This window comes from Lutra lutra, chromosome X (genome assembly GCF_902655055.1).
Source record: "Lutra lutra chromosome X, mLutLut1.2, whole genome shotgun sequence".
In the NCBI taxonomy this organism is placed as follows: Eukaryota; Metazoa; Chordata; class Mammalia; order Carnivora; family Mustelidae; genus Lutra; species Lutra lutra.
The window spans coordinates 63,676,655-63,700,229 of record NC_062296.1 but is presented as its reverse complement, the minus strand read 5'-3'; positions in this window follow the sequence as shown (position 1 = coordinate 63,700,229).

Here is a 23,575-nt window from a genome sequence, read left to right as displayed (position 1 = left end):
TAATGATTAATTTGGGTGTATTTAAAACAAGATGGGGGCGCCTGGGTGGCTCAGTGGGTTAAGCCGCTGCCTTCAGCTCAGGTCATGATCCCAGGTCCTGGGTTCGAGCCCCGCATCGGGCTTTCTGCTCAGCAGGGAGCCTGCTTCCTCCTCTCTCTCTGCCTGCCTCTCTGCCTACTTGTGATTTCTCTCTGTCAAATAAATAAATAAAATCTTTAAAAAAAATAAAATAAATAAAACAAGATGGAATTAAATATTGGCAATGACATCTAGAACTGGAAGGGGAAATTAGAAGTAGAGTATTTTAAGGTGCATGCGTTTGTCAAGATGTAATCAAGTTAAGATGAGCTCGTACTGGATTAAAGTGGACCCTAAATCCAATGACTGGATTTGAGGAATAAGAAGAAGGAAGGGGAGTGGAACGTGGGAGGCTCAGTTAGTTAAGCATTTGGCTCAGGTCATGATCTTGGGGTTGTGGAATGAGCTCACATCAGGCTCTCTGCTCAGTGTGGAGTCTGCTTAAGATTCTCTCTCCCTCTCTCTCTGCCCCTCCCCCTCCCACTTGCTCACACACACAATCTCTCTTCCTCTCTCTCTAAAACAAATAAATAAAATCTTTCCAAAAAATGAGAGAAAGGAGGGGAGATTTATAGAGAGAGATATGCAGAGGGAGGAAGGTCATGTGACGATGGAGGTAGAGATTGAAGTCATGCATCAATAAGCCAAGGGACATTAAGAATCATGGGGAGCCTCTAGAAGCTAGGAAGAAGCAAGGAGGGATTCGTCCTTCCCTGTGGTCTTCAGAGAGAGCATGGCTCTGCCAACACCTTGGTTTTGAAGTTCTGGCCTTCAAGCCTATGAGAGAATAAATTTTTTATTGTTTAAGCTGACAGGTGTGTGGTGATCTGTTATGGCAACACTGGGAAACTGATACACTGCCAAATTATTTTCCAGAGTGGCCACACCAGTTTACATTTTCACTGGTGTATGAGAGCTCCAGCTTCTGTACTTCCTCACCAGCATTTGGTATTGTCAATATATTTTCTTTTTGCTGTTCCAGTAAGTTCGTAGTGATCTCTCCTTTTGGTTTAGATTTGTATTTTTCTAATGACAAATGAAGTTAAAACACCTTTCCAGGTACTTATTCGCCATCCACATCTCTTTCTGGGTGAAATGTTTGTTCATGTCTTTCGCTTATTTTACAATTGGATTCTTTTCTGTTAAGTTTTGAGAGTTCTTTACTTATTCTGCAAAGAAAGCTTTTGCTGAAAATGTGCTTTGCAAATATTTTGACCACACTGTAGCTTGTCTTTTTATCCACTTAGTGGAGTACTTCATAGCATAAAAGCTTTTAATTCTGATGAAGTCTAATCATAAGTTGTCTTTTACGATTGGTGCTTTCAGTGTAATTTTAAAGAACTCTTCACCTAATTCTGAGTTCCAAAGGTGTTCTCTTGTTTTCTACTAAAGTTTTGGCAATTCTACATTTTACATTTAAATTCATAATTCATTTCGATTTAACTTTTGTATTAAAAGAGTATAACTTTTGTATGGTATGATGTTTAGGTCAAGGCTTACTTTTTCTTCTTCTTGCCCCTGTATGGAGGCCCAGTTGTTCCAGCACAATTTGTTGAAAAAGCTGTCCTACCTTCATTGAATTGCTTTCAGATCTTTGTCAAAAATCACCTGGCCATTTCAGCAAATGATGCTGGGAAAACTGGATATCCATGTGCAAAAGAATGAATTTGGATTGACACCTCACACATATACAAAACTTAACTCAAAATGTATCAAAGACTGCCTTCTCCCCAGCAGTTCAGGAAAGTATAAAAATTTAAAACATTCCTTTCTTTAAATTTGTAATTCTTTACTGTGGAATAGCTCAGAATGTCCCTTCTGTTTTAAATAACAGAATTGATAACTGAGCAAGGAAACATAATTTGGATCATAAAATTGTTGCTTTAATAAAAATTCCTTAAACAATACCAAAAAAAAAAGTAAGATCTAAATGTAAGAGGTCCCTGTTGTTCAGATTGTGTAATTTCTATTGACTTATCTTTGAGTTCTCTGATTCTTTCTTCTGTCTTCTCCAATAAACTGTTGAACCTGTCCAATGAGTTTTTTTTATTTCAGTAATTAGACTTTACTGTCCTATATTTATTTTTTTTTTTTGGTTCTTTTTAAACATCTTTTTTTTTTTTTTTTTTGCTGAGAATTTCTATTTCATTTGTGTCAAGAATGTTTGTAATTGCTCATTGAAACATATTTAGGATTGATGCTTTAAAATCCTTGTCAGATAATTCCAATATCTGAGTCGTCTGTGTTGGCATCTGATGCAATTGTCCTGGGTTTTGGTATAATGAGTCACCCTTGATTGTATCATGGATATTTTGGGTATTATGTTGTGAAACTCTGGATCGCACTTAATCATTATAAGCAGGCTATATTGGTTGGGTGTAGGGAAAAGTCCAACTTTATATCCATTTATAAAATTGGTTTGCTTTCTTATCAATGAGTTGTAAGTTCTTTGTATATTCTGGATATGCTAGTCCTTGATGTGACTTACAATGTGATGTGGATTTGTGCTTTGCAAATATTTTCTCCCAATCAATGGCTTTTCTTTGCATTTTTTAGGGTATTTATTGGTGTTTCTTAGTGATGTTTTGAGCTCAGAAGTTCAGAAGTTTTGAATCTTGATGACATTGTATTTATTAATTTATTCTTTTATGAGTCATATTTTTGGGGTCATATCTAAGAAATCTTTTCCTAACTTAGGCTTAAGATTTTCACCTGTTTTCTGTTACAGGTTTTATAATGTTAGCTTTTATACTTAAGTCTCTGATTCATTTTGAATTAATGTGTGAGTGTAATGTGCATGTAGATACCCAGCACCATTTGTTGAAAGGCGGTCCTTTCCCTCATTGAAATGCCTTGGCATCTTCGTCAAAAATCAGTTGACCATAAATATAAAAGTTTATTTATAGATTCTCAGATCTTTTCCTTTGATCTATATGTCTTTCTTTGTGCCAGCATCATACTATATTGATAACTACAGTTTATAATAAGTTTTGAAATTGGGAAGTGAAAGTCCTCCAACTTTGTTTTTCATTTCCAAAATTTGGAGGGTGTTTGTATTCTAGGTCTATTCCATTTAATTTTAGGATCAGTATCAAGTCAAAAACCATGAAAGGTCTGAGATTTTACCCTACTTTCAAACTAAGTTTGTCACAGTTTCGCATGCTTGGGCTGACAAGACATCAGATCCCTGCGTCGGGGACACAGGTGGTATATTACTCGTGGTAAAAGCAGCATCCAGAGTAGCATCTTGTGTCAGTTCTCTGTGCAGCAGCTCTCCACAGGGCAACACAGATGAGGTTCAGATGTTTACCTGCATATGCAGTGGGTTTCACTGCAGGAATGGACCCCCAAAATTATGAGACTCTAAGCTCACATAAGGTTTGCTGGCACATCTACCCATTCTTGTCTTTTGGGAGAGAGAATGACTTCATCTTATTCTGGAATGTAAGGAAATGTTTCCTGGGGAGGAGAGGGAAAGGTCTCTAGATTTATTATCTTGGAATGTAAGCAAATGTCTCTTAGGGAGTCATATCTGTCAATCTCTAGCTTCCAAGGTCTTTGCTGTTCAAACATGTTCTTTGCTTGGAAGACCGAAACTGTGCAGAACTGTGGAATATCCATGGAGAATTGTCTCCCAACAGCCAGCTTATCAATTTCCACAATCAAAAAAATTTTTTTGGAATTTTGGTAGGGATTATCTTCGTCTATAGACCAATTTGGGGATGTCATGGGATGTCTCTCCATTTATTTAAATCTTCTTTAATTTCTTTCATCAGTATTTTTAAATTTTTAGTATTGGCTTTGTACTTACTTTGTTAAATTTATTCCTAAGTATTTTTGTTCTTTTTAATGTTATCATGAGTGGAATTATTTTCTTAATCTCATTTTGAACTGTTTATTGCCTATAAATAGTAATATAATTGATTTTCATATACTGGTTTTGCATCCTGGGATTTTGTGGAACTTATTTATTAGTTCTAATAGCTTTTTGTTTGTGAATTCCTTACAGTTTTCTACATACAGGGTCATGTCATTTGCAAATAAAAACAATTTTTCTTCTTCCTTTACAATCTGGATGGCTTTTATTTTTCTTGCCTGATTGCACTGGCCAGAATCTTCAGTAGAGTGTTGAAGAAGCAACATTGAAGTGGCAACAGTGGACATCCTTGCTTTGTTCCCAATCTTAAGAGGTAACATCCAGTCTTTTATAGTAAATATCATGTTAATTTGCGGGTTTTTGTATATGTCATCATCAGGTTGAGGATTCCCTCCTCTATGCTAGGTTTCTTGAGAGTTTGTATTCAGAATGTCAAATGCTTTCTTCTGTATCTATCAAGATGATTAGGTGGCTTCTGTTCTTTTTTTTATTTTGCTCTTCATTTTCTTTTTTTTTTTTCTGTTCATTTTCAAGTGGATTAATTTTCTAGAACTTTCAGAAGGGAGATATGGATTTTATAAATTTGTGACTAGGGCTCTCCTGTTGTTTTTGTGAAGTGTCAAAAACTATGGTGGCTTAATTTCAGGGATTTCTAGACTCTGTTCCCCAGTTAATTTTTTTGGACCTGTTTTTTCCTTTGTCTCTATTGTCACTATCCTATTCAATTTAGATTCACCAGCAGATCTCCTCAGTGTGGATATTTATCCCTAAAGGATGCTTTAGCTGATTAGTTCTAAGAGTTCATATGTTAGCCAGACTATTTTAGCCCTCTTAGACCTTACTGCAGACCCATGGTATTCACCTGCCATTGGAATACTAAACCCTTTACAGTTTTAGCTCCTATCCTCATGTTGGCTCTATGAGCTTTCAGTGAGTACCTGTTCATTATTTTTTTTTTGTTCTCAAGTCAGTGAGAGGCCCTGTTGCTTCCCTGTGCTTCTTTCTGCATATAAGATAATACTGTAGGTATTGTAGTTGTCATTAGTTTGTCCCCACTTGCTCATATTTCGTTTTCTCGGGTGGGGGGATAATTTATCATCTTGTTTTGTTACACAAATAATTCCTATTTAAAAAGAAAGCTAGCAGCTAAATAACTTGAACATGAAAATGGCAAACCAAAGAACAAAAGTGAAATATGTCAACTCCTGGGACCAGGACTATGACAGATGTGTGTGTGTATGTGTGATAATCCCTTTTATTGGACCATATCTTCTGAGCACCAGGTGGCAGAAATAATTGGGAATGGACAGGGAGTAAACAACCAAAAAAAAAAAAAAAAGTGACAGCCTTCACCTCTACTGCTTCAACTTACTAATTTCTTTTTAAAAATTTTAATGAAAATTAAGTTACCTTAGGGAGCCTGGAGTTATATTTTATGCAGGTAGTTATGAGTAGAGAAGAAAGGCAGTTAATGAGCTAGTGCTTTGGTATTGCAACAGATGTTATTTGAATCCCTCAAACAAAGATTTTAGAGGGTTTTTTTTTTTATAATGGTGGAATAGTGAGGCTTGTTATTCTAGTATTTTCTTTCTTCAAGGAGGGAGACCTTGAAAATGGATTTTACTCCAATGTGCCATCAGTAGACAAGTAAAATAAACAAAATACTCAGACCTAAGTACAAGTGATTACTCAGTAGGTTAAAGTCTAACAAATTTGAAAGCAGGAAAAGTAATCTAGAGGCTCCAGGTAAACACTTAAACCAAATAGCTGTGCCTTGAATTGCACCATAAGATGTTTTATAAAGAGACAAGTATATAGATTCAAATTTTAAAATAAATATTTTTAAATCTGGCATGCTCTGTGATTAGAATTTTCAGTGACTGAAACAGGGAATTTCCATTTTTAAAAAGTAAAATGTTGGACTTTGGATATTTCAAACCCACCTCCACACACACTATTCTTATCCTAAGAATTTTATTTCAGCCATTGTGTAACATTTTAAATTTCTCCACAAATAACTGTATACTTTTGTCTTAAATTACCCAGATGCTTAAAATCATGTATTTTAAACCTTAAAAAATTCCTAGTATGCCCAAGTGTGGAAATGTAATTCCAGTTCATTAGCGAAGTAACTGCATAAGAATTACAAATAATCAAAAAAGGAAAGATTAACGAAAGGCATTTATCTTGAATATTGAGCCTTCTTAGTAAAAAGTAAAGGATGTACTTCTCTAGTCATTATATTTTATTTAAGAGCCATAGAAGGAAACACATATACTTTCAAAGTATTTTTAATGTGTATACATTTGAAAGCAAATTTTAATTTTTAAATCAATCTAGTTTCAAATATTTTTCTGTCTACCTAGTATATTCCCATTAAATGCCATAATGACTAGTTATGCTTTAAAATTATAAGAAGAATAATTAAAGGTTTTTACTCTGGAAAATTAAAAATACATTACAGAGTGATGATGTCCTAAGAATTTTAAAAAACAACTTAAAATTAATGTGCAAGTACCTCATTAAACATCAAGTAATTTTGATATTTGAGGAACACAGATGCTAGTTCCAGAAGCCTCTCCTGCTTCCTTCTTCATCCTACCAATGCAATTTATACATGTTGTCATTGGAGAGAGTTTTATAGTAAGCACAGTTTGACGAATAAAACTGTATGTATAATAATACATGTATCTAAGGAATTTTTTTTCAATTAATGCTATTCAAAATTGAGATAATACTGAAAAAGAGATCAAGGTAAAGATGAAAGATTTTCCTGAATATCAACTAGTCTCCTAAATATTTTAGGGCAGGGAGTGGGAGAAGGAGATGAATGGCACAAGAAGGGAAAGAGATCACAAAGAAATTGCTAGAAGAAAGAAGAATACATATCTAAGAAAAAAACTAAAAAAATTCTGGCTCATTAAGATCTGTAGTCTGTAGAAGAAGGAGGAGCCCATATTCACAGTTCCTGTATATGCATTGAGTAGGGATCTGATAGACAAAATTATCTATTATTGTTTAGAGTTATACCTATTGATACAGTGAAAATGTGATTGAAGGATGTGGAAGAAGTAGGTTATAGAAAATATTTGCCCAGTAATCAGCACTATAGTCCTTAAAGCACAAAGTCAACCAACAGTTCTTTGTTGCAACACAATTAGAAGAGACAACATAATTCATTTAAAATACTTGTTGAGCACCTATGATGCACCAGAGTTGGTTCTAGACACTGAGATTGAAGAGAAAACAAAACAGATAAGAATTCATACCTTCATAAGATTATATTGTGGTGGGAAAAACAGAATAAAGACAGGATACATAAGTAAACTTAGAGAATACAGATATAAAAAGAGCTATACCAATAGTGCTAAGTACTATGGAAAAGAAAATAAAGCCAGGAAGTTGGATAGAATGTCTTGGGCAAGAGTGATGGTGGTGGTGGCATGGAGATGAATAAGAAGGTGACGTTAAATAATATCCAAAGTGAGACTATCTGCGGAAGGAGCATTCTAGGTATAGGGAAGAAGAAATGCCAAAACTTAGAGATAGGAGCTTGTGTGATGTGTTGAGTGAATTGTAAGAAGGCCAGTGTGGCTGGAGCAGAGTAAAGGGAAGAAAAATAAGAGTTGAGGTCGCCTCATATAGTTACAAAAAATTTTTTTTACCTTATGAGAACTTTTAGGATCTACTCACTTAGCAGCTTTCTTATTTATTCATTCATTCATTCATTCATTCCTTCCTTCATTCATTTATGACAGGGAGAAAGAACATGCATGCACAAGCACGGGGGTAGGGAGGTGAGTGGGGAAGGACAGAGGAAGAGAGAGTCCTAAGCAGGGTCGATCTCACAATCCTGGTATCACCGCCTGAGCCTAAACCAAGAGCTGGATACTCAACCAGCTGTGCCACCCAGGTGCCCCATAGTCTCTTAGCAGTTTTCTTTTTTTTTTTTTTAAAGATTTTTATTTATTTATTTGAGAGAGAGACAGTGAGAGAGAGCATGAGCGAGGAGAAGGTCAGAGGGAGAAGCAGACTCCCCATGGAGCTGGGAGCCCGATGTGGGACTCGATCCCAGGACTCCAGGATCATGACCTGAGCCGAAGGCAGTCGTCCAACCAACTGAGCCACCCAGGCGTCCCTCTTAGCAGTTTTCAAATATGCAATTCTGTATTATTAACGATAGTCACCATGTTGTATATTATATCCCCAGAGCTTATTTATCTCATATATGGGAAGTTTGTACCTTTTGACCACCATCACCCAATTCTCTCATCACCTAACCCCTGCTTCTGGCAACCACAAATCTGATCTCTGTGTCTGTGAGTTTCGGGTTTTTAGGGTCTACGCGTAAGGCAGATCACACAGTATACACGGAACTGACCTCTGTGGTATGACCAAATGAATAAGCAACACTGGATCCTCCGCATTTCAAAAGTTCACATTATACCACTTCGCTTTTACAAAAAACCTACATCAGTACCTATTTTTGCTAATCAAAAGAAACCTGAAGAAGATTTTTGCTTCTATGAAAAAAGCTGAAAAACAAAAATAGAATTTGGTGTTTGTTTTGCAGAGAGCCATTAAAGAGGCAGTGGACACCTTGTGGCACCGAGGTGGCAGAGTCAGTTGAGTTTCCAACTCTTGGATTCCTCTCAGGACCTGATCTGTCAGGATCGTGGGATTGAGCCCTGTGGCAGGCTCCACACTCAGAGCAGAGTCTGCTAGAGTTTCTCTCTTCCTCTGCCCCTCCTGCTTATTCTCATTCTCTCTCTCTCTTTCTCTCTCAGTAAAATAAATAAATAAATACCTAAAAAAAAAGAGAGAGAGAGAGAGAGGCAGCATGTACCCAAAGAGCAATGAGAACAGCCCTGCCAAGCTTCTTCCCCCAGAAGTACATTGGGCATCTCAGCCTCTAGCCACCAGAGCTTTCAAAAGCATCTAGGAGCATTTGTGCTTTATCTTGATGTATTTTGTGCATCTCTTTAGCAAGATATGCCCTAAAGTATCAGACAAGCCTAAGAGGGATGATTTTGGTGGAGCTGAGAACACTCAAAACTTTTTCCAGGTGAATTAATAGCAATTGCTTTGCTTTATGCCCATTTCAGCTTATGAAGTTTCATAGGAACCCCTACTTTCGGATAGCAGAGGAAACATGTATATATATTTATCAAATCGTTTTGTTGCACACTTAAACTTATATACTCTTGCATGTCTATTCTATCTCAAACTGGGAGAAGGTAATGACAACACCAAGTGCTGGCCAGGATGTGGAGAAACTGAGTCTCATATACATTGCTGGTAGAATATCAAATTTGGACATTCCAAACTCTGGAAAACAATTTGGCATTTCCTTTAAAAACTAAACATACACTTACCATATGGCCCAACAATCACACTCTAAGGCATTCATCCCAGAGGAATAAAAATTATGTCCACATCAAAACTTAACACATGATTGTTCTGGCAGTTTTATTTTTAGTAACCTAAAATTGGAAACAGCCCAGATGTCTTTCACGGGTGAATGGTTAAACAACTGGTACATCTGTGCCGCGGAATACAACTCAGCAATAAAAAGAAGTAACTATTGGTGCTTCCAACAGCTTGAATGAATTCCAAGGGCACTATACTGAGTGAACAAAAGCCCGACCCCCCTTTTTTTAACAAAAGCCGTTTTTAAGAGGTCATGTATGTGATTCTGTTCACATAATATTCTCTTTTTTCTTTTTTTAAAAGATTTTATTTATTAGATAGAGAGAGCACACAAGCTGGGGGAGTGCAGAGGGAGAAGCAGGCTCCCCACTGAGCATGGAGCCCAATGAGGGGCTTAATCCCAGGACCCTGGGACCATGACCTAAGCAACTGAGCCACCCAGACACCCTTCATATAACATTCTCTAGTGATAAAATTATAGAGATGAAAAACAGATTAGTGGTTGCCAGGGGTCAGAATTTGTGGCGTGAGGGGGAAGAGGTAGATGTGGCTCTTTTTAATTTTTAATTTTTAAAATTTTTTATTTAAATTCAATTTAATTAACATATGGTGTATCATTAGTTTCAGGGGTAGAATTTAGTGATTCATCAGTTGAATATATCACCCGGTGCTCATCAAAACAAGTGCCCTCCTTAACGCCCACCACCCAGTTACTCCATCCCCCCACCCGCCACCCCTCCAGCAACCCTATTTGTTTCCTAGAGTTAAGAGTCTCTTATGGATTGCCTCCCTCTCTATTCTTATTTTACTTTTTCTTCCCCTTCCCCTATGTTCACCTATTTTGTTTCTTAAATTCCACATATGAATGAGATCATATGGTATTTGTCTTTTTCTGACTGACTTATTTCACTTAACATAATACTCTAGTTCCATCCATGTCATTGCAAATGGCAAGATTTCATTCTTTTTGATGGCCGAGTAATATTCCATTATAAATATATAATGGAATGTATATATCTCACATCTTCTTTATCCATTCATCTGTCAATGGACAGCTGGGCTCTTTCCATAGTTTGGCTCTTGTGGACGTTGCTGCTTTAAACATTGGGGTGCATGTGCCCCTTCGAATCACTATGTTTGTATCCTTTGAATAAATACCTAGTAGTGCAATTGCTGGGTCATAGGGTAGCTCTATATTTAACTTTTTGAGGATACTCCATACTGTTTTCCAGAGAATATACTTGATAAATACAGTTTGAAGGACTGCCAAGATGAAAGATTTTGTACTATTTTTCAAAGGGCTCACCAGGCCAGCAATTCCTGTATTAGATCATATAATTTCTGAAAGTATCACTGATCCGAGGTACACAACCTGCCATCATGAGAATCACTAGTAAAGATTAAATATTTTTTATTTTCTTAAAGACTATTTTTCGGGAAGCGTTAAAAATTTATTCATTTGGCTGGACCACAGAAGTCAGTTCTCTGGAGTTTTTAAAATACACTATGCTGAGTCTTCTCTCTGATAGTAACCAAGGCCTGTGGAAAAGTGCTGCAGTGGTACAGTGACCCTCTTCTCCAGAGCATTCAAGTAAATCTCAGATTCTCTTCTCTAGTTTAGAAAAGTTAAGAAAGGGCATATTCTCTATAACACAAGTTATCACTTCTGGCACTTACAAAGGCACCTTATTAGAAAACAATTCAGCTTGAATTGCTATTTGCGGGCTGAAACTCATATACTGAAGCTTTGAGCTTCAGTGTTCATTGATCAGCTAATAAACTAGACATTATTGTAAGTACTAAATACATTTATTTCTCTGTAATAGAGAATAATCAACACGTGCCTTTCCTTTCCTCAAAGAAACAGTTGTCATCATCATAACCAAATAAGTTACAATTGAATTCAGTATCACATTCAAACAAGGGTGCCATTTTAACTGAGGGAATTACTACAGTAAACAATTTTATAAATAGAATAGGTAGAAACCATCTTTAAAAAGATTTCTTGGGGCGCCTGGGTGGCTCAGTGGGTTAAAGCCTCTGCTTTCGGCTCAGGTCATGATCCCAGGGTCCTGGGATCGAGCCCCACATCGGGCTCTCTGCTCGGCAGGGAGCCTGCTTCCTCCTCTCTCTCTCTGCCTGCCTCTCTGCCTACTTGTGATCTCTGTCAAATGAAATGAATAAAATCTTTAAAAAAAAAAAGATTTCTTGATCTCTATACCTTAGAGTAAAGGCAATCTGTGATCTCTCTTGTGACAGAGATGAACAGATCTGATAGGTTACTATGGTCTTCTTTTTTTCTTAATTAACAAACAATATTACTGACATTTTTATGTGCATACACTTCTTTGAGTTCTAACACATCTATAGATTTGTTTAACCACCACTACAGTTAGGCTACAGATCAATTACATCACACACCACATCTTGGGCTCTCTCGTGCTATCTCATTGTAGCAGGGGTTGGCAAACTACACCCGAGTCAAATCTGTCCCATGCACTATTTTGTTAGGACCCAGAAGCTAAGAATGGTTTTTATATTTTCAAGTGTTATAAGAAGAGCAGAAGCAACAAAGAACAAAGCAACAGACCATATGCAGCCCACAAAGCCTAAAATATTTACTATCTGACCCTCTGCAGAAAATATTTGCTGGGGGGCACCTGGGTGGCTTAGTCGTTAAGGGTCTGCCTTTGACTCCGTCATGATCTCAGGGTTCTGGAATCAAGCCCTGCATCGGGCTCAATGCTCAGTGGGGAGCCTGCTTCTCCCCCTCTCTCTGCCCCTTCTTGTGTTCCCCCTCTCACTGTGTCTTTCTCTCTCTCAAATAAATAAATACAATCTTTTAAAAGATGTTTTAAAAATTTTAAGAAAATATTTGCTAACCTCCTGCTCTGCGGTCACATCCATGCCCCACCCCTACCCCTTGGAAACCACTTATCTTTCTTGTCACTATAGTTGGTCTTTTGGAAAATGTCATACAAATGGTGTAATACAATATGCAGCCTTTTGAGACTTTGGAGAATAATGCCTTTGAAATTAATCCATGTTGTTGCATTTAGCAATAGTTCTTTCCATTTTATTGCTGAGTGGAATTCCATTGTATGGACGTACCACCACTTGTTTATTCATTCACCTGTTGGGGGCCTTTCTGTTGTTTCTAGTTTTTTGGCATTTATAATATAGCTGCTATGAACATTCATGATTTGGGGGTTCATGTAAATCTTCATTTCTCTAGGATAAATACCTAGTAGTGAGATTGCTGGGTCCTATGGTAAACATATGTTTAACTTCATAAAAAGTAACCTGCCAAAGAGTTTTTCAGAGTGGCTGTTTCAGTTTGCATTCCAACCAATAGTGTATTCTTGAGAGATCTAGTTGCTCTGCGTCCTTGCCAGCACTTGATTTTGTCGGTATTTTCTATTGTTGCCATTCTAATAGCTATGTAGTGGTGTTTCCTTGTGGTTTTATTTCAAAAAATTTTTTTCTTGGGGCGCCTGGGTGACTCAGTCAGTTAAGCATCTGCCTTCGGCTCAGCTCATGATCTCAAGGTCCTGGGATTGAGCCCCACATCTGGCTTCCTGCTCAGCAGGGAATCTGCTTCTGTCTCTCCCTTCCCCTCCCCAGCCCTGCCATCCCCCACTAAGTGCTCTCTTTCTTGCTTGCTTTCAAATAAATAAATAAAATCTTTAAAAAATATCTTTTCTCCTTAGAGCATGAGTGGGGGAAGGGGCAGAGGGAGAGAGAGAGAATCTTTTTTTTTTTTAAGATTTTATTTATTTATTTGACAGACAGAGATCACAAGTAGGCAGGGAGGCAGGCAGAGCAAGGAAGGGAAGCAGGCTCCCTGCTGAGCAGAGAGCCCGATGCGGGGCTCGATCCCAGAACCCTGGGATCATGACCTGAGCTGAAGGTGAAGGCTTAACCCACTGGGCTCGATCCCAGAACCCTGGGATCATGACCTGAGCCGAAGGTGAAGGCTTAACCCACTGAGCCACCCAGGTCCCCCAAGAGAGAGAATCTTAAGCAGGCTCCATGCCCAGTATGGAGCCCAACACAAGGCTTGATCCCACGACCCTGAGGTCATGGCCTGAACCAAAATCAAGAGTCAGCGCTTAACCAACTGAGCCACCCAGGAGCCTCTCCTTGTGATAATAATTTGCATTTCCCTAATGGCTAATGATGTTGAACATCTTTTTGTGTGTTTATTTGCCATCTATTTGTTTTCTGTGGCGAAATGTTTGTCTAGGTCTTTTGTCATTAAAAAACCTCTTTTATAGTGAAATAACTTTACATTCACAGAAGTGGCAAAGATACTGTAGAGATGTCACATGTCCCCTTCACCAGCTTTCCTCAATGGTTACATCTAGCATAATTATAGTATGATAAAACCAGGAATTGACATCGGTATGATGTGTGTGTGTAGTTCTATGCCATATTGTCGTGTGTATAGATTTGTGTAACCACCACAGTTGGCAAGATGCAGAACTGTTTCATCACCACAAACATCTTGCTTGTGCTCCTTTTATCCTCATGGCCATATACCTGCCCCCAACCAACTCTAACTCCTGGCAACCAATAATTTGTTTTCCATCTCTATACTTTTGGCACATTGAGAATGGTGGAATCACATGGTATATCAGTTTGAGACTGGCTTTTTTCTCTCAGCCTACCTTTCAGATCTATCCACGTTGTTGCATATATCAATAATGAATGTGTTGAATTTTATTGCTGAGTAACTATTCTGTGGTATAGATGTACCACAGTATGTGTAACCATTCAACTATTGAGGGATATTTGGTTGTTTCAAGTTTTTGGCTATTGAAAATGACATTGCTATGATCATTTGTGTGGACTTAAATATTCATACCTCTGGGATAAATGCCCAGGAGTATGATTGCTGGGTTGTATTTTAAGGTTTTTGCTGGGCTGTTTCTTTTTTCTTTTCTTTTCTTTTTTTAAAATTTTATTTATTTTTTTAATCATTTTTTAAAATTTATTTTCAGCATAACAGTATTCATTGTTTTTGTACCACACCCAGTGCTCCATGCAATCCGTGCCCTCTCTAATACCCACCACCTGGTTCCCCCAACCTCCCACCCCGCCACCTCTTCAAACCCTTCAGATTGTTTTTCAGAGTCCATAGTCTCTCATTGTTCACCTCCCCTTCCAATTTCCCCCAACTCCCTTCTCCTAACTCCCCATGTCCTCCATGCTATTTGTTAGGCTCTTATTATGTAGTTCTAATAGTTCTAGATATATACTGGGTAAAAGTCCCTTCTTTTTTTTTAATGGATCGTATTTTGCTGTCCTGTCTAAGAAGTATTTGCCTAGGGGCATTTGGCCAAGCGTCTGCCTTCGGTTCAGGTTGTGATCCCAGGGTCCTAGGATCCAGCTCTATGATGGACTCCCTGCTCAGTGGCAGTCCTCTCCCTCTCGCTGTGCTCCTCTCCTAATTTGTATTCTTTCCCTCTCAAATAAATAAATAAATAAATAAAATCTTCCTTAAAAAGTCTTTGCCTAACCACTGACAATGATGATTTTCTCCTGTTCTTCTTTATATATGGCTTACAGTTTTATGTTTAACATTTATTTTTATTTATTTATTTATTTGACACAGAGAGAGACACACAGCAAAAGAGGGAACACAAGCAGGGGGAGTGGGATAGAGAGAAGCAGATTCCCCTGCTGAGGAGGGAGCCTGAGGCAGGGCTCGATCCCAGGACCATGGGATCTTAGCCTGAGCTGAAGGCAGATGTGTAACCAACTGAGCTACCCAGGTGCTCCTATGTTTTACATTTAGATAAGGAATCAATTTTGAATTAATTTGTGGATAAGATATGAGACATAGATACAGGATCATTTTTTTTTAAAGATTTTATTTATTTATTTGACAGACAGAGATCACTAGTAGGCAGAGAGGCAGGCAGGGGGGTGGGGAGAAGCAGGCTCCCTGCTGAGCAGAAAGCCCAATGCGGAACTCGATCCCAGGAGCCTGGGATCACGACCAGAGCCAAAGACAGCGGCTTAACCCACTGAGCCACCCAGGCACCCCCAGGGTCATTTTTTAAAAACATTTTATTTATTCATTTGAGAGACAGAGTGAGCAAGTGAGAGAGAGAGTACAAGCTGGAGTAGGAACAGAGGGAGAGGGAGAAGTAGACTCCCTGCTGAACAGGGAGCCTGATGCAGGGCTTGATCCTAGGACTCTAGGATCATGACCTGAGCCGAAGGCAGCTGCTTAACGACTGAGCCACCCAGGCGCCCCAAGGATCATTTTTTTTTTTTTTTTTGCAAATAGATGTTCAATTGTTTTAATACCATTTATTGAATAGTCTCTTCTTTGTCCAATGAATTGCCAAATGTAGCATATCGTACAATGAATGTTACTTGGCAACAAAAAAGAAATGAAATACTGATACAAGCTACAATATGAATGAACCCTGAAAACATTATACTAAGTGAAAGAAGCCAAAGAAGACCACATATGGTATTCATTCCATTTATATGGAATGTCCAGAATAGGCAAATTCATAGGGAAAATACATTAGTCGTTACCTAGGGCTAGTGAGTTCAGAAGGAAATGAGTGACTGCTAATGAGTGTAGGGTTTCTTTTTGAGGTAATAAGGATGTTCTAAAATTGATTCTGGTGACGTTGCAGAATTTTGCTAATTTTAGTAAAAAACCATTGAATTGTATCCTTCAAATGAATGAATTTTATGGCATGTGAATTATATTTCAATAAGCTGTCATAAACATTTTTTAAAGAAGGAACATTTGTGAAATGAAGTGATGACAGTATAGCAGCAAGCAAAAATTAAGGATAATTGAGAAAGTGGTAAGTAGCTTAAGATAATATTAGAGCAAGGCAATAGTAATAATAAAGGTTGGTCAGAAATCAGGAGTACGTTTATGTAGTGTTCAATGAGTTTTGAACATAAATTTCTTTAAAATGAACCAAGCCTGTAATTCATGCAGTGATGGTAAGAGCATAAATTGATATACCATTTATGAAAAGCAATTTGTCAATGTTTATAAAAAATTTAGGGAATGGGGCACCTGGGTGGCTCAGTGGGTTAAGCCGCTGCCTTCGGCTCAGGTCATGATCCCAGGTCCTGGGTTCGAGCCCCATATCGGGCTTTCTGCTCAGCAGGGAGCCTGCTTCCTCCTCTCTCTCTGCCTGCCTCTCTGCTTACTTGTGATTTCTCTCTGTCAAATAAATAAATAAAATCTTTAAAAAAAAAAAAAAGAAAATAGTTTTTTTTTTAATTGGTCAAAATACTTTCTTTATAGATCAAATCTTGGGGAAGTTTGTTAAAAACACTCAGAAAGTTGTAAAGCACATGCCTAAACAGGATTATGGATCCTTATAAAACTTAAAACTTATTTATTTAACCAAGGTGCCAATAAGAGATTCTGAAGGCAAATATGTAGGATTGTATAATTGTTAGCAAAATTGGGACGCCTGGGTGGCTCAGTGGGTTAAAGCCTCTGCGTTCAGCTCGGGTCATGATCCCAGGGTCCTGGGATCGAGTCCCGAGTCGGGCTCTCTGCTCGGCAGGGAGCCTGCTTCCCCCCCTCTCTCTCTGCCTGCCTCTCTGCCTGCTTGTGATCGCTGTCAAATAAATAAAATCTTTAAAAAAAAATTGTTAGCAAAATTAAGCTCCGTTAATATTGAAAAGTTTTAACTTAAAATAACCAAAGACCTGATAAAGAGAAAACATAAGTTTTGGTTTTCTGGGCAGACAAAGGAGGAAAAAAAACACTTTTTGTTTACATTTCCTTATCAAGAGCAGAACAACAATCCGAGAAAACTTTGTCTTTTTAACAGAGAGAATTGTTAATCTTATACCAGTGTACTTTTACTATCTATGCATTTTAACCTTAGTCCTGACCACACATAAAATTGTTTTCCGAAGATTTCCCTTCATAAAACTTCTATATAACTTTTAATATTCAGATTTTGACCTAAGCCTTTTTTTAATCAGTCTTAATTATGTTTAGAATTTCAACTCTTTAAAGCCTTAGTCTCCAGTGAAAACTAAGTAGTAACCAATTGTGAACTGTCTGTTACACTGGAATTCTTTAGATCGAAAACTTGTAAGTACATTTTATAAATTTAAAAAAATGTTTTTTCTTAATACAGTCTAGAAAAACAGTTTTTATATGACATATATCCTTTTAAATTTATTGAGACTCATTTTATGACTCATAATATGGTCTCTCTTGGTAAATGTTCTATACTCAATTGAGAAGAATGTGTATTCTGCTGTTGTTGCATGGTGTGTTCTATAAATGTCACTTAGATCGAATTGGTTGGCTGTGTTGTTCAAGTCTTCTTTAGCTGTACTGATTTTCTTTCTGCTTGCTCTTTCAATTATTTAGATAGGGGCATTGAAATCAACTATAATTGTGGATTTGTCTGTTTCTTCCCGCAGTTCTTTCAGATTTTGCCTTGTATATTTTGAAGCTCTGTGATTAGATGTATAAGTATTTTGGCTTATGTCCTCCTGATAGATTGACTTCTTTATCAGTTTAAAATGATCTTTCATATTCCTGGTAGTATTTTGTGCTCTGAAATCTACTTTGATATTAACATAGCTGCTCAAGCTTTTTTTTTTTTTTTGACTAGTGTTAGAATGGTAATCTTTTTCCATCCTTTTAATTAGTTATGTCTTTATATATAAAGTACATTTTTATTTTATTTATTATTATTTTGAGAGAGAGTGGGATGGAGCGGTGGGGAGGGGAAGAGGGAGAGAAAATCTTATGCAGTCTCCATGCCTAGCATGGAGCCCTATGTGGGGCTCAGTCTCATGACCCTGAGATCATGACCTGAGTCAAAATCGAGAGTCAGGTGCTTAACCGACTGAGCCACCCAGGTGCCACTATTTAAAGGACATTTTTATTTTTTATTTATTTATTTATTTATTTTTTAAAGATTTTATTTATTTATTTGATAGAGAGTGAAAGCAAGAGAGATCACAGAGGTCCAGAGAGGGAGAAGCAGACTTGCTGCTGAGCAAAAAGCCAGATGTGGGGCTTGATCCCAGGATCCTGGGATCATGACTTGATCCAGAGGCGGTTGCTTACTTGACTGAGCCACCCAGATGCTCTTAAAGTACATTTTTAAGCTCATACCCTTATGAGAAACAAATTTACCACCTAGAAATACAATGACTATGTACAGTTCCTTTTGTCTGTAGCCTTATAGTTCAGTCAAAACAAAATTTTCCCAAGGTAGCTAGGTCAGTTTTTTAAAAATTTGCATACATTAGAATATACTCTTTATAATATATAGTTCTATGAATTTTATACAGTTCATAGGCAGTCATATATCCATTACCCCAACGCCATGCAAAACAATTCATTCACCCTAAAAGTTCTCCTCCGCATCCCCTTTATAGTCAACCAATTGAGTCTTCTCAACCCCTGGCAACCACTAATTGTTTTGTCCCTATAGTTTTTTTTTTTTTTGTCTGAGATAGAGCACAAGCAAGCAGAGTGGCAGGCAGAGGTAGAAGCAGGCTCCCCGCTGAGCGACGAGCCCAATGTGGGACTCCATCCCAGGACCCTAGGATCATGACCTGAACCGAAGGCAGACTCTTAACCAACTGAGCCACCCAGGTGTCCCTGTCCCTATAGTTTTGCCCTTTCCAGGTGTCATATGAATGGACTCATACAATGTTTACAATATGTAGCTTTTGTTTTCTGCCTTCTTTCACTAAGTAGAATGCACTTAAGATTCATCCATGTTGATCAATGAATCAGTTCATTTCTTTTTACTTTCACATAGGATTTCATTGTATGGATGAGTTGTTTATTCTTTCCCCTGATGAGAGACATCTTCCTTGCTTCCAGTTGTTAGCCAATATGAATAAAGCTGCTATAAACATTTGTGTACAAGATTTCGTATGAATATAATTTTTCACATCGCCTTACATTATAGTGTTGTTAAACAGGTAAATAGTTGGTGGATGATATGTCCAAGGTTCTCACTGTGAGAGGAAATTTACAGGTAAACAAGAAAAGAAAGCATTAAACCCTGGATTCTGGATTAGAGTCAGAGACATAAAGTACAAACTTACATTTAGCTTAATATTAATAGAAATAGAGAGAGAGAATTATAGATAATGTGTGTACATGTGGATTAGTGTCCATACATATATTTCTTAGCACTGTCTATCAAGAGGGCCTAGAAGCAGTGGCACCCAACAGCAACAAGCACAGTCAGGACCTAGAGTTTGGTTTCTAAATACAGTCTCCAATAAAAGAAACTAGGGATCATTAGAGGAACAGACCAAGGCAGAGAGCACCTTGTAGTATCAGAAAATAAGGGGCACCTGAGTGGTTCGGTCAGTTAAGTGTCTGCCTTTGGCTTAGGTCATGATCCCAGTGTCCTGGGATCAAGCCCTACATCGGGCTCTCTGCTCAGTGGGGAACCTGCTCCTCCTTCTCCCTCTGCCCCTCCCCTGGCTTGTGCTCTCTCTCTCGATCACTCTCTCTCTCAAATTAAAAAAGAAAAAGAAGAAGAAGAAGAAGAAGATAAGAAAGTGCTCAAAAAAACCCCAAAAGCTGAGGGCATATCAAAGTGATGAAGAACCTACCTGAAAGAGCTACCACTGACCAAAGTGGGAACAAATTGAGTGTTTTTTATTATTTCATTTTATCTCCTTTTCCCCTGTATTAGTTATAACTCTTTGTTGTGTTGTGTGAATGGTTGCTTTTGGGTTTAAGTATACATTTTTAATTTGACACAGTCAGCTTTCTTGTACTGTTATACCACTTCATGCAGTTTAAGACCCCTACAATAGTATATTTACATTTCTCCCCTCCTAAACTCTGTATTATTGTTGTCCTGCATTTTGCTTTTATATATATTCTAAACCCCACACTTCCTTGTTAATTATTTGTGTTTATATAGTCAAATGTCTTTTTGATATATTTAAAGAATAAGAAAAATACTAGACATTTACCCTTGTAGTTACTATTTCCAGTGCTCTTCCTTCCTTTGTGTAGATCCGTATTTCCTTCTAGTAGAATTTTCCTTTGGCCTAAAGAATTTCCTTTAACATTTCTTATAATGATGGTCTGCTGGTGATGAATTCTTTTACCTTTTGCAAGTTTGAAAAAGTCTTGTTTTATCTTTGTTTTTGAAATATGTTTTTTCTGGGTATAGAATCTTCTGTTGACTTTTTCTTTCAGTAATTTAAAGACATTCCATTGTTGTCTTCCTTGCATTGTTTCTGATGATAAATATACTATAATATCTTTGTGCCTAGGGCATTCAGTTAGGAAGGTATGATCACAAACAGAGTGGAACTCCATGGGCACAGGCCAACCTGTTGTCCACAGGTGGAATTTCTTATTTGTTTCAGGGAAACCTCAGCCCTGCTTTTAAGGCTTTCCAACTCCTATTATCATTATTCAGTACTTCAAGCAAGTGTTAAAGGTTAAGCCTACAAAATGCTGTGTTCCTAACAGCATAAAGAGGAGATATCCTTATACCCTTGAGTGGTGGCAGCAGAAGTGACCAGCCGCAGAATTAGGGACCTCTTATGTGAGAGTCCCCTTCCTTTGCCTTACCATTAATTCAGCCCTTTTATTCAGTACATCATTTGGACTGTCCCTCTTCCTTAGTCCGAATTTTAACAACTATATACGTTAGGTGGAAGATGGTTGTTTTAGATAATTGGGAGATGAAAAGAAACCAGAAAAATTAACTTAGAAAGTACCAGGACCCAGTTGAAAAGACAAGCCAATATAATAAGTATCTACACTTGTACTTACAAACGAGTAAGTACTCACAGTACTCTTGATTTTTTGTTGTTGAGATCTTTCTTTATAGATATGGGTGGGCAAATGACTACGTTCTGGCTAATGAGGTAGAGGCAGAAGTTTTGGGTGGAATTTTAAGAAATCTCTTTTAAAAAGGGGCTTGACTCACTTGGAAAGTAGCCTTCAGCCCCTTTTCTGTCTTCCTCTTTACCACAGACTGGAATGCAGACACAATGGCCAGAGTTGCAGTGGCTACCTTGCAACCATGAGGCAAACTTTAGGGTAGAAGATGTGTGCCAAGAAGGGCAAAGCAGCAAGATAGAAGAACCTTGGGACTTGGATGAGTTTGTGGACTTGTCAGGCCACCACTCAATTACTTACTTCTGCCTGCAAGAAAGACAAATAACCTCTCAATCTGTTTAAACCCTTTATTGAATGTTTCTTATTAGCATCTGAATAAAATTCAGAAAGGATGAACTCGCATCCATGTGGTGGGCACGGTCTTCTGCCCAGTATCCTTCTTCAGATGAGGCTAGTGTGACCCTGATATGGAATACTTTGAACCACTAAGCTGGGCTTATGTCTCACTCAGTCTTTGCCTCCACTTGCAAAAATAGTGCCTGACAAACAGTGGATGCTCAATAAAAACTGGTTGACCAGTGAGAGGCCTGGCTTAGTCTCAACCTGTTATTCTCAGATCCCTGTCTCCAATTTGGTCAGGCTAGCCATGTTCTATAGCCCTTATGGTTCCTGCTTGAAAACAGCAAACAAATCTTGCTTCATTTCTAAGTAGTAGAGTCCAAATCAATCACAAGGGTATTTAAAATAGTAAAGGGCCTTTGAAAACAGGAAATCAGGACAGTTTCTAAAATGAAAAAAAGGTAGATGATGATGGAGACACAACAAGAGAGTCCAGGCCTGTGTTATTCTTTCTTTTCCAATCCAGCTCTCTCTTGTACGTTTCGTTTCTCTTGTTCAACTCTCCTTCCCTTTAGAGTATAAATGCTCCTGCGTAAACATTTGTAAAACTATCATTTAAAATAAAGTGACCTAAAAAATAAATTTAAAAAATATAAAATAAAGTGACCTACATAAATAAGTAATTGTGATGGATAAATAAATAATGAGTAAAAGAATGAGAAAGGAGTGAATACGCACACATGTTCATAGGCGACACACATAAAGAATCAACAGTAGCGTTCAGTGAGATCACTAGGATGGGAAAACCATGAGGGGAGAGAGGAGTCAGATACTGAATATGCCCAGAAAAGGCTCACATAAATATTAGGGGGCAAAAGCCTTACAAACCAGATAAACATTTTTCTCCTTCAGAAATGCATTTCAAAGTGACTAGAATTACTGGCAGGCGCCTGGGTGACTCAGTCAGTTAAAGGTCTGCCTTCTGCTCAGGTCATGATCCCAGGATCTTGGGATGGAGCTCCACGTTGGGCTCCCTGCTCAGTGGGGAGTCTCTTTCTCCTCCTGCCTCTGCTCTCCCCGCCACCAGTGCTCACTCTCAAATAAATAAATAAAATTTTACAATATAAAAGTGACTGGAATTGCTGGCATCTAGCTCTTCTTCCAGACTCTGGGAACTAATGGTCTTTATCTCTCTGATAAACCTATAACCAAGGAAATTAAAATTCAGTCAGTCCTCCGAACAAGAAGGGCCTTGCAACCCTGTCTGTAGGAAAGAGGACACGAAACATTGAAGCTATAGAACGTTTGAATTTCTCATACACCTTTTTATTTTGGCACCAGGTCAAAAGCTTATGATCCCAGTGTTATTCCATAGGCGTTTGGTTCCTAATGTGAAGAATATATAGCATACAATAGAATATTCTGAGGCAGCAGTGCAGACTCATGGGAATAGAGCCATGAGGGGTTATGGATTTCTACTTTTTATCCTTACTCTACTTCTGACTTTGCCGATTGCAACTTTGTCTCTTGCATTTTATCTTTGGTTCAACATATTTTCTTAATTTTATTTTTTGTGTGTGTTATTTTCATTTCCCAACTTTTTTTTAGTTTAAAAACTGTTAATGCTACAGAAAAGTTATAAAACTAGTATAATGGGGGCGCCTGGGTGGCTCAGTGGGTTAGAGCCTCTGCCTTCAGCTCAGGTCATGGTCCCAGGGTCCTGAGATCGAGCCCCGCGTCGGGCTCTCTGCTCAGCGGGGAGCCTGCTTTCCCCTCTCTCTCTGCCTGCCTCTCTGCCTACTTGTGATCTCTGTCTCTCAAATAAATAAATAAAGTCTTTTTTAAAAAAACCAGTTTAATGAACACCCACATACTCTTTACCTAGATTCACTAGTTGTTAACATTTTGCCAAATTTGTTTTCTATTTAAATGTGTTTCTGTGGGGGCACCTGGGTGGCTCAGTGGGTTAAAGCCTCTGCCTTCGGCTCAGGTCA